This window comes from Balaenoptera borealis (assembly GCF_965194805.1).
Source record: "Balaenoptera borealis genome assembly, chromosome: 13".
In the NCBI taxonomy this organism is placed as follows: Eukaryota; Metazoa; Chordata; class Mammalia; order Artiodactyla; family Balaenopteridae; genus Balaenoptera; species Balaenoptera borealis.
In genome coordinates, this window is record NC_138870.1 from 74703290 (window position 1) to 74711954 (window position 8665).

Genomic DNA, 8665 nt, shown 5'->3' on the forward strand with positions numbered 1-8665 from the left:
TTTAGGACACTGCCTTCCTAGAATGTATGTTCCTAGGATCAGAATATACAAGGGTAACTGTGGGAGGTTGTGGAGATTTCAGGGACTGGAGTAAACATATTATGATTCTATAAAATATGTTCTTTTAATAATTCTCTCCTCTGCATAGTGCTTTCTTCTTTTTGTTGTGTTTTCTTTTGATCGTTATTCCTTTGTCCTTAGTTATCTTCCTTCCAAGTTAGCTTATATATGGGTTCACATCTAGGAACACTCCTGAGAAGAAGGTCTTTGAAAATCTTGAATAGCCAAAGATGACTGAGGTGTAGCTCAGAGGATAGGGTCTGTGAGGTAGACAACATTTTACTTGCTACTTTTAGGCATAGCTGGAATGATGAGACATAGAAATGTAGGCCCAAGTTTCCATGCAGTGGCAAGTAGGAAAGGAGCAAGTAGTCCCTACTCATGCCTTTAAGCAGAAAAAGGCAAAAAAGCCCTTGAGGCTTATACATAGTTTAGAGCTAGGACTTGGGTGGACAGCAGAGGTAGTTATTAAAGTTCTGAAAGCATGCAGACACATTTTTTTTTAATTAATTTATTTATTTATGGCTGTGTTGGGTCTTCGTTTCTGTGCGAGGGCTTTCTCTAGCTGCGGCAAGTGGGGACCACTCTTCATCGCGGTGCGCGGACCTCTCATTATCGCGGCCTCTCTTGTTGCGGACCACAGGCTCCAGACGCGCAGGCTCAGTAATTGTGGCTCACGGGCCCAGTTGCTCCGCGGCATGTGGGATCTTCCCAGACCAGGGCTCAAACCCGTGTCCCCTGCATTGGCAGGCAGATTCTCAACCACTGAGCCACCAGGGAAGCCCATGCAGACACATTTTGAAGATAGATTTTTTTTTTTTCTTTTGTGGTCAGCACTGCTCCTGGCTGGTATGGATGGGATCAGGGATGAACAGGAGCCAGAGGTAATTTTCCTTTTTTTTTTTTTTAATTTATTTTATTGAAGTATAGTTGATTTACAATGTTGTATTAATTTCTACTGTACAGCAAAGTGATTCAGTTATACTTATATATACATTCTTTTTCATATTCTTTTTCATTATGGTTTATCACAGGATAGTGAATAATTCCCTGTGCTATACAGTAGGACCTTATTGTTTATCTATTTTACATATAGTAGTTTGTATCTGCTAATCCCAAACTCCTAATTTATCCCCCACCCCCCGCCCCTGCTTTCCCCTTTGGTAACCATAAGTTTGTTTTCTATGTCTGTGAGTCTGTTTCTGTTTTGTAAATAAGTTCCTTTGTATTATTTTTTTAGATTCCACATGTCAGTGATTTCATATGGTATTTGTCTTTCTCTGTCTGACTTACTTCACTTAGTATGATAATCTCTAGGTCCATCCATGTTGCTGCAAATGGCATTATTTAATTCTTTTTTATGGCTGAGTGATATTCCATTGTTTATATGTGCCACTCCTTCTTTATCCATTCATCTGTCAATGGACATTTAGGTTGTTTCCATGTCTTGGCTGTTGTGAATCAGAGATAATTTTTAAATGACTCAGCAAGAGGAAACTCAGGCACCTTTGTGGTGGCTTGAGTACTTTTCAAATTAAATATTTGGTGAAAACAGAGAAGTTGAGTCAATCAAGCCACAGTTATTGAATAGAGGGACACTGAGTCCCTTATCTTTAGATCCTATTGCATTTCCCAGTCTCAGAAGATCTAGAACAGAGGTTGACTGTGCTGTTGTTAACATTAAGAACAGTGCTACTAGTATTTCTTTGTATTCTCATAAACCCCTTCATTGAAGGTACATTAGTGATTGTGCATGTGACTTTAAGTAGCCTGACCGATACAAGTACTCAAAATCCACTTAGTAATAAACAATTTGTAATGGGCCATAGGTCCTTTAAGTTCATATGCTTCAGAAACCTAGGTGATTAGATGGAATTTAAATAATTCTATTTTTTCTATCTATAATACCTATATTTATTATTCAGAAAGTTGTTTGCTAAATATATTTAAATTAAGAAAGTATTTATTTAGGTAATAATAATTATTATTTATTGACAGAAACTATTCTAGGAGTCTAAGTACATTTCTCATTTGATCCTCACATCTAAATAGATCAGATTATAATTTCTATTTTTAAAATGATAGAATTGAGGCTTGGAGAGGTTAAGGAAAATATCCAAGGAAACAGCTAATGGAAAACTCAGGACTTGAATTCAGATATATCTGACTTTGAAATTTGTTCATTCCACTAGGCTGTTCTCCCTCAATTACATGTTCCCAGTTTATTGCTGAGCACTTGTTTTTTAAACAAATGTTTATTTGCATAATAATAGGTGTCATATATTGAACACCAACTACATGCTAGGTATTGTGTTAAAAAACTAATATTCTTGTCAGGTTTACTTTATAATGTAAAAACAGACATTTAATGAAGAATTAATTGCAATAATATCTAAAAGAGTACATATATTTAAACAATTGATCTCAAAAGGTTCATGCTATGGGAGGCATGAGAAAATAGAGCCTAACTCAGAAAGAGTAGAAGCAAGTAGTCTACAGTCACTCTTTCATGTGCCCATTGGGTGGAATGATAGGTAGAATGGCATATATTATTTACATTATTTATCTCTCTCTCTTCAAGAATGCAAGTTAATTCAAGTAATTTCCATGTAACTAGAATGAAATTTCAGTGTACTGCAAACATGCAACAGAAGTATTAAGTTTATTTCTTTTGCCCTCAAGAGTCACTTTTTAGCACAATGCCCACAGTACTCTTATATGATGGAGTGGGAACAGTTCTTTGTACACTATGTCATTTAGTCCTCAGGACATGTCTATTAGGTAAGTAGGTATTAGTTCCATTTTACAGGTGGAGGACACACAAGGTTCAGAGAACTGGCACTTGCCCAAATGTGCAACCATACAATGAACTGTTTTTATAAAAGTAGGTTAAATATGAGTAAATAAGTGTGTGGATCAGCTGAGTGTCTTCTCCAGTTAGTTATGAGTTCCCTGCTATAGTGATTGCGGTAGGCTGAATAATGGCCCCCAAAAGATGTCCATGTCCTTATCCCTGTAATATGTAAAGATGTCACTTTATATGGCCAAGAGGGCGTTTATAGATGTGATTAAATTAAGGATCTTTAGATGGAAGATTAGCCTAGTTTATCTGGGTGGATCCAATATAATCACAAGGGTCCTTATGAGAGGGAGACAGGAAGGTCAGAAGCTGAAAAGGGATTAACAATGGAAGCAGAGGTGGTTGTGATATGCTTTGAAATGGAGGAAGGGACCATGAGCCAAGAAATGCCAGCAGCCTTTAGAAACTGGAACAGGCAAGGAAACGGATCCTTCCCAGAAACCTCCAGAAGGAAGATAGCCTTAGAAACACCTCGATTTTAGACCTTTGACCTCCAGATCTGTGAAAGAATACATTTGTTTTAAACCACTATGTTTGTGGTAATTTGTTACAGCAGCAGTAGGAAACTTACAGTGATTTTATCTTATACACCATGGGAATGGATAGAACCGGAGTTCAAAATCAAGATCTGTTCCTTTCCAAGAGTCCATTCCTTTTCAAACGTGATGCATTTTCCCTGCTTATGTTTGTCCCTCTTGGGCAGTACAGTGTAAATATTGACAAATCCAAATGTTCAATTCCTCTTTTCAAAAATCTATCAGCAAACAAACACATCTGCTTTATGTTGTATGTCAAGTGGCATAATTAAAGTGTTTTTTTAAAAATCGAACATGATTTATTCAAGAAGAGGACTGAATTCCAATCTTGTAAGATATACTCAAGAGTATTGTCATAAGAATATAAAAAAACTTATCCTTTGATACTGTAATCAATAAATTCAATGTTAAAATGGATGAAATGAGCCATCAGTAGATATAAACTAGATTTAATGATATGTTGCTAAAGATATGTTGCTATTGAACAAAGTTGTCTTCAGAACCAAATAAAAAGTAAAGGGTATCTTAAAAACTTTTATCTTGATAAATAGGTCAGATCCTCAGAAAGATATGACTGTAAGCTAATTGATCAGGGACCAGTGCTGATTTGCCCAACCATATATTGATACCTTCAGATCCTAGCTGTTAGAGACAAGTAAAAGGCATTCAACAAGTATTTTTGAGTGGTTGAATAAAATTGCTCTATTAGATGTTTAAAAGTACTTAATACTACAAAATAATCAAACTATGATATTGATGCAAAAATAGATACACTAATCAGTGAAGAAGATAAAAAATCAAAAACCATACTCTAATATAAAAGTAACAATGCTATGAACTACTGATGCTTACTGTGAGCCAAGCACTGTGCTAAGTGCTTTAAATGCATTATCTAATTTAATACAATAAGCTATTGCTATTTTGCTATTTTCATCTTTCCCTCTCAAGGAAGCTAAGATTTGAAGAGGTCAAAGTGATAAAAATAGGTTTTCTGTGATGCCAAAACCTATGTGTTCATTTACTCTGTGAAACTAACTTTAATTATCTAAAATGTGATAAAGTTGGCATTTAAGTTTCATAAGGAAAACTAATTTTTAAATATATGATATTGGGATGACTGTTTAAAACCCTTTGTCACGTCATTTATCAAAATTAATTTCAGATGTAATAAAATCACCAAGTTAAAAACAACTTGATGGATTTTATTATCAAATAATTCAATTTTTGTACTCTAAGAACATCATAAATAAAAATCAAACCTGGAAGAATATTTGAAATATATAATGTATGTTTACATATTATGTATTTATATGTTGTATAGAGTTGAAAGTTTACTCGAATATTTAAAACACTCTTGTAAATAAAAAAGAAAAGCATATGGGACTTCCCTGGTGGTCCAGTGGTTAAAACTCCATGCTCCCAATGCAGGGGGCCCAGGTTCAATCCCTGGTCAAGCAACTAGATCCCATATGCCACAACTAAAGATCCCACATGCTGCAACGAAGACCCGGCGCAGCCAAAATAAATAAATAAATATTTTTTAAAAGAAAAGAAAAGAAAAGCACAATCCCTTCAGTAGAAAATGAATAGATAATATCCCCCAAAGATACAAAACAAATATAAAAAATATTTAACCTCAGGAGTAATCAACAAGTACCAAAAAAATTACAGTGAGGTCTTCCTCCCAATCAAATAGACAAGGATTTAAGAAATGGTAACATCAAATATTGCAGACATGGAGGAACATAGCATTCTTCCCATGAATGCTAACAGAAATGTAAATGGATACAGCCTTTTAGAGGGAATAATTAGAAAATGGGAACGTAAGATTTAAAATATGCATGCTCTTTGATCCACCAATTCTATTACTGTGAATTAGTCCTAGAAAAATAGATATATAAGAATATAAATACAAAGAACATCATTTCAGGATTGTTTATGATCTTGAAAAATTGAAAATGATGTTAATTTACTGAAAAGATGTTTACAGTATAGTATTAAGTGGAAAAAAGTAAATTTTAAAAAGCTTTGTATAATAGGACTCATTAAACTGTATAATTACTTTTAAATATATCATGTGTATATTTATATTTATCCTGATTCATGGGGAAAAGTACTTTATATTAGCTGACAAAACTTTAAGAGATTCATCTCTGAGTGCATAAGACTATAGTTGATTTTTATTTTCCATGATTTTACTTATCTTTATTTATAATTTTAAGCATAAATAGATATTGTTTTCTGATAATAATAAAAGAAGAAAAACCAAAACTGATAAAAGAAAAAGATTACACTCACCTCCACTCCAAATCTGATTATGTACTTACTACCCAGCTTAAGAAATCTCTACTGACTCATTTACTGCATAAAAATCCAAACACTTTATCTTGGCACCCAAAGTTGTTTCACATCTGGTCTTACAAATGATATTGACTTATTATTCACCTCTGTATCCCATGTGTCCTCCTCTGAATACTTTTGGAAACTGCCAAGCCCTTTTTTTCCCCTCTGCTGAAGAACCTCTAACCTTATTTTTGCATAAAATGTCACCTCTTCTGTGAAGGCTTTCTTTCTCCCCTAAGAAGAGTAAGTGATCTCTGAGCTTTGCTCTTGCAGCATATTTTTAAGTGACTTGTCTATTGTCTTCCCATCTCCTGCCACTGAGAATCACATATTAGCAACATTCCAGGTAAATGCAAGTACATCCATGGTAGCTATGCTTTCCCTATCTCTTGGGAGTTCAAAGAGTTGGCCCTGGAAGATGCTGCAGATTAGATGAAATAAAGCGGAGATTTGTAAAAAAAAAAAAAAAAAAAAAAAAAAATCACAGCAAAGCCAATATAAGACCATCATAAATGTAATTAGGAATTCTTCACATGTAAATAGAGTTTATACAATATAATTAATTGTATTTTTTCACTCAAATTAATGAAATTCAAAATGACAATTTTAAGCTCTTTCAAAAACAATAGCTCACAGGAGCCTGTGCTAAGGGGAAATGTAACAAAAAGTAGATAGATTGATGGAAGGATGGATGGATGACTAGATGATAGATAGATAGATATGAGAGATAATAGTGTACCATTCTTCTTGATTATGGATTCATGAAACTATGGGCATATACTCTTCTGAAAATACATTAAAATAATCCATTTCAAACTCTTTTCCTGGATAACCTTTGAATGTTTTGGGGATGGCGATTTGTTTTCAAATATTTAGCAAGCTAGCTCAGATCAGTTGGCAGTGGATGCCTAGAGTCCTATGCTGGCTCATCCCTATTCAGCAGAAACGAGGAGAATGATCAATGGTAATGGGCAAGGGACAAGGGATTGGCAGTATATGCCATCCCTGGGCATATCAACCTCTGAAACACTTTGATAACGGAAAATTAAGAGTTGCAGGACTGTATAAACTTTCTTCTTTTGCTTTTTCATTCCTTGATTCCTCTCTCTTCTTGCAGGGTCTATGTTCTTGGATGACATCCCCAAATGATGTTTTTTTCATAGTCAATTCTATATAAATTCATGTTGATGATTAAAATACCTTTAGTCTTTAGCTACTTCAACATAAATAAAAAGATTGGATTATCATGGTTCATTTTAATGAGTCAGTAGGTAAAATCACTTAAAGCAACTCAGTTTGTGGCTGAATAAGCACAAACTATTTCTCTGCTATTGCTGTAGTTTGGCTACCAGCTTACACTAATGAGCCGTTTTAAGAATAAGAAATTTGGGAAGTTATTTGGCTGGGGTATGCAAAAATAAGATGTCATGCTAAGACTTGTTAAAAGTTCCTCCATGACAAATTCAAAGATACACAATATTATTAACTGTATCTTGGCAGCTCATTTTCTTCTTTTATAAACAGTCCAAAAAGCTGCTCTGGTTTATTTAATTCCCAGAAAAGAAGAATTGGAACCATTTAGCCTGCTTAATATCAAAACCTACCTGACCCAAAGGAGAATCAGGAGGAATTTCACAGAACACTTTATTTTAGTTACATCATCCCATACACAAACTCTCTGACTGCAAATAACATAGAATTTTTTTAAAAGACCTAATGCAAATTTTATAACATTCATTTCTTCTTCTTCAATTTCTTCCTTTAATGCTCTTTCTCTGATTCCCTTTTTTTTCCTACCATCCTTTAGGAATTCTCAAGAATTAATGTCTTATTCTTTGCTCCTTTCCTGTAACATTTATTCTTTTCAGAAGCGCCTCCATTCTCATGGTATGAATTACCAACTTTGTATGGATTGATTGCTAAATGTTTACCATAAGTTCCAAACTCTGAATGATTTCCTGTAGATCAATCATGCTAATATCAAATACTAAACTCTTACCTTTCTTTACCGAAAGCGATGCCTTTAAAAAATATATTCATCCACTCATTCTCCATTATATTACTACCTATTACGTTTTACCAGAATCATAAAAGTGATCAAGTGCTAGTCATTTCCTGAACTCTTCCCCATCTCTGTCTAAACTTTTCTTAGTTTCACTTCAGCTATTCTTTTTTTTTTTTTTTGCTGTATTTTTAAAAAATTTATTTTAATTTATTTATTTTTGCCTGCATTGGGTCTTCGTTTCTGTGCGAGGGCTTTCTCTAGTTGTGGCAAGCGGGGGCCACTCTTCATTACGGTGCGCGGGCCTCTCACTATCGCGGCCTCTCTTGTTGCGGAGCACAGGCTCCAGACGCGCAGGCTCAGTAGTTGTGGCTCACAGGCCCAGTTGCTCCGCGGCATGTGGGATCTTCCCAGACCAGGGCTCGAACCCATGTCCCCTGCATTGGCAGGCAGATTCTCAACCACTGCACCACCAGGGAAGCCCCGGGCTTCATTCTTAAGTATGAATAAATAGCCAAGAAGGAGGAAGAGGCAAGATTTTCTATGACCCTTTGATGCATATATATTGTGTTCTATTATGTTCATGTATTTCAAAGTGCTCTTATGCATAGCATTATTTTACCAAAGCCTCAAAGAAAACAAAAATATCATCAGCACACCTGATGCAGACATTGAATGCCTGCCTGAAAGTTGATTATCTAGCTCATCCTGCACTGCGTTTCAAAGAATTGCTTCCTTGTACCTTCTTCCACCATCCACCACTCACTGTCAAGTCTACTCTTCCTCCCTTGGTGAGTACAATAAATGTTTATTTTATTAATAACATTTTATTAAATGTTTATACTATTGGGTGGGCCAAAAAGT

General features: G+C 35.0%; 1 long non-coding RNA gene across 1 annotated transcript in view; it reads left to right on the top strand.

Annotated features, from left to right (window-relative positions):
- The first annotated feature begins 563 nt into the window (after positions 1 to 563).
- LOC309609848 overlaps positions 564 to 8665 on the top strand; it is a 298578-nt gene continuing 290476 nt past the window's right edge. The window contains exon 1 of the long non-coding RNA XR_014233616.1: positions 564 to 8592. This is a non-coding gene — a long non-coding RNA (uncharacterized lncRNA). The remainder of the gene's footprint in view (positions 8593 to 8665) is intronic.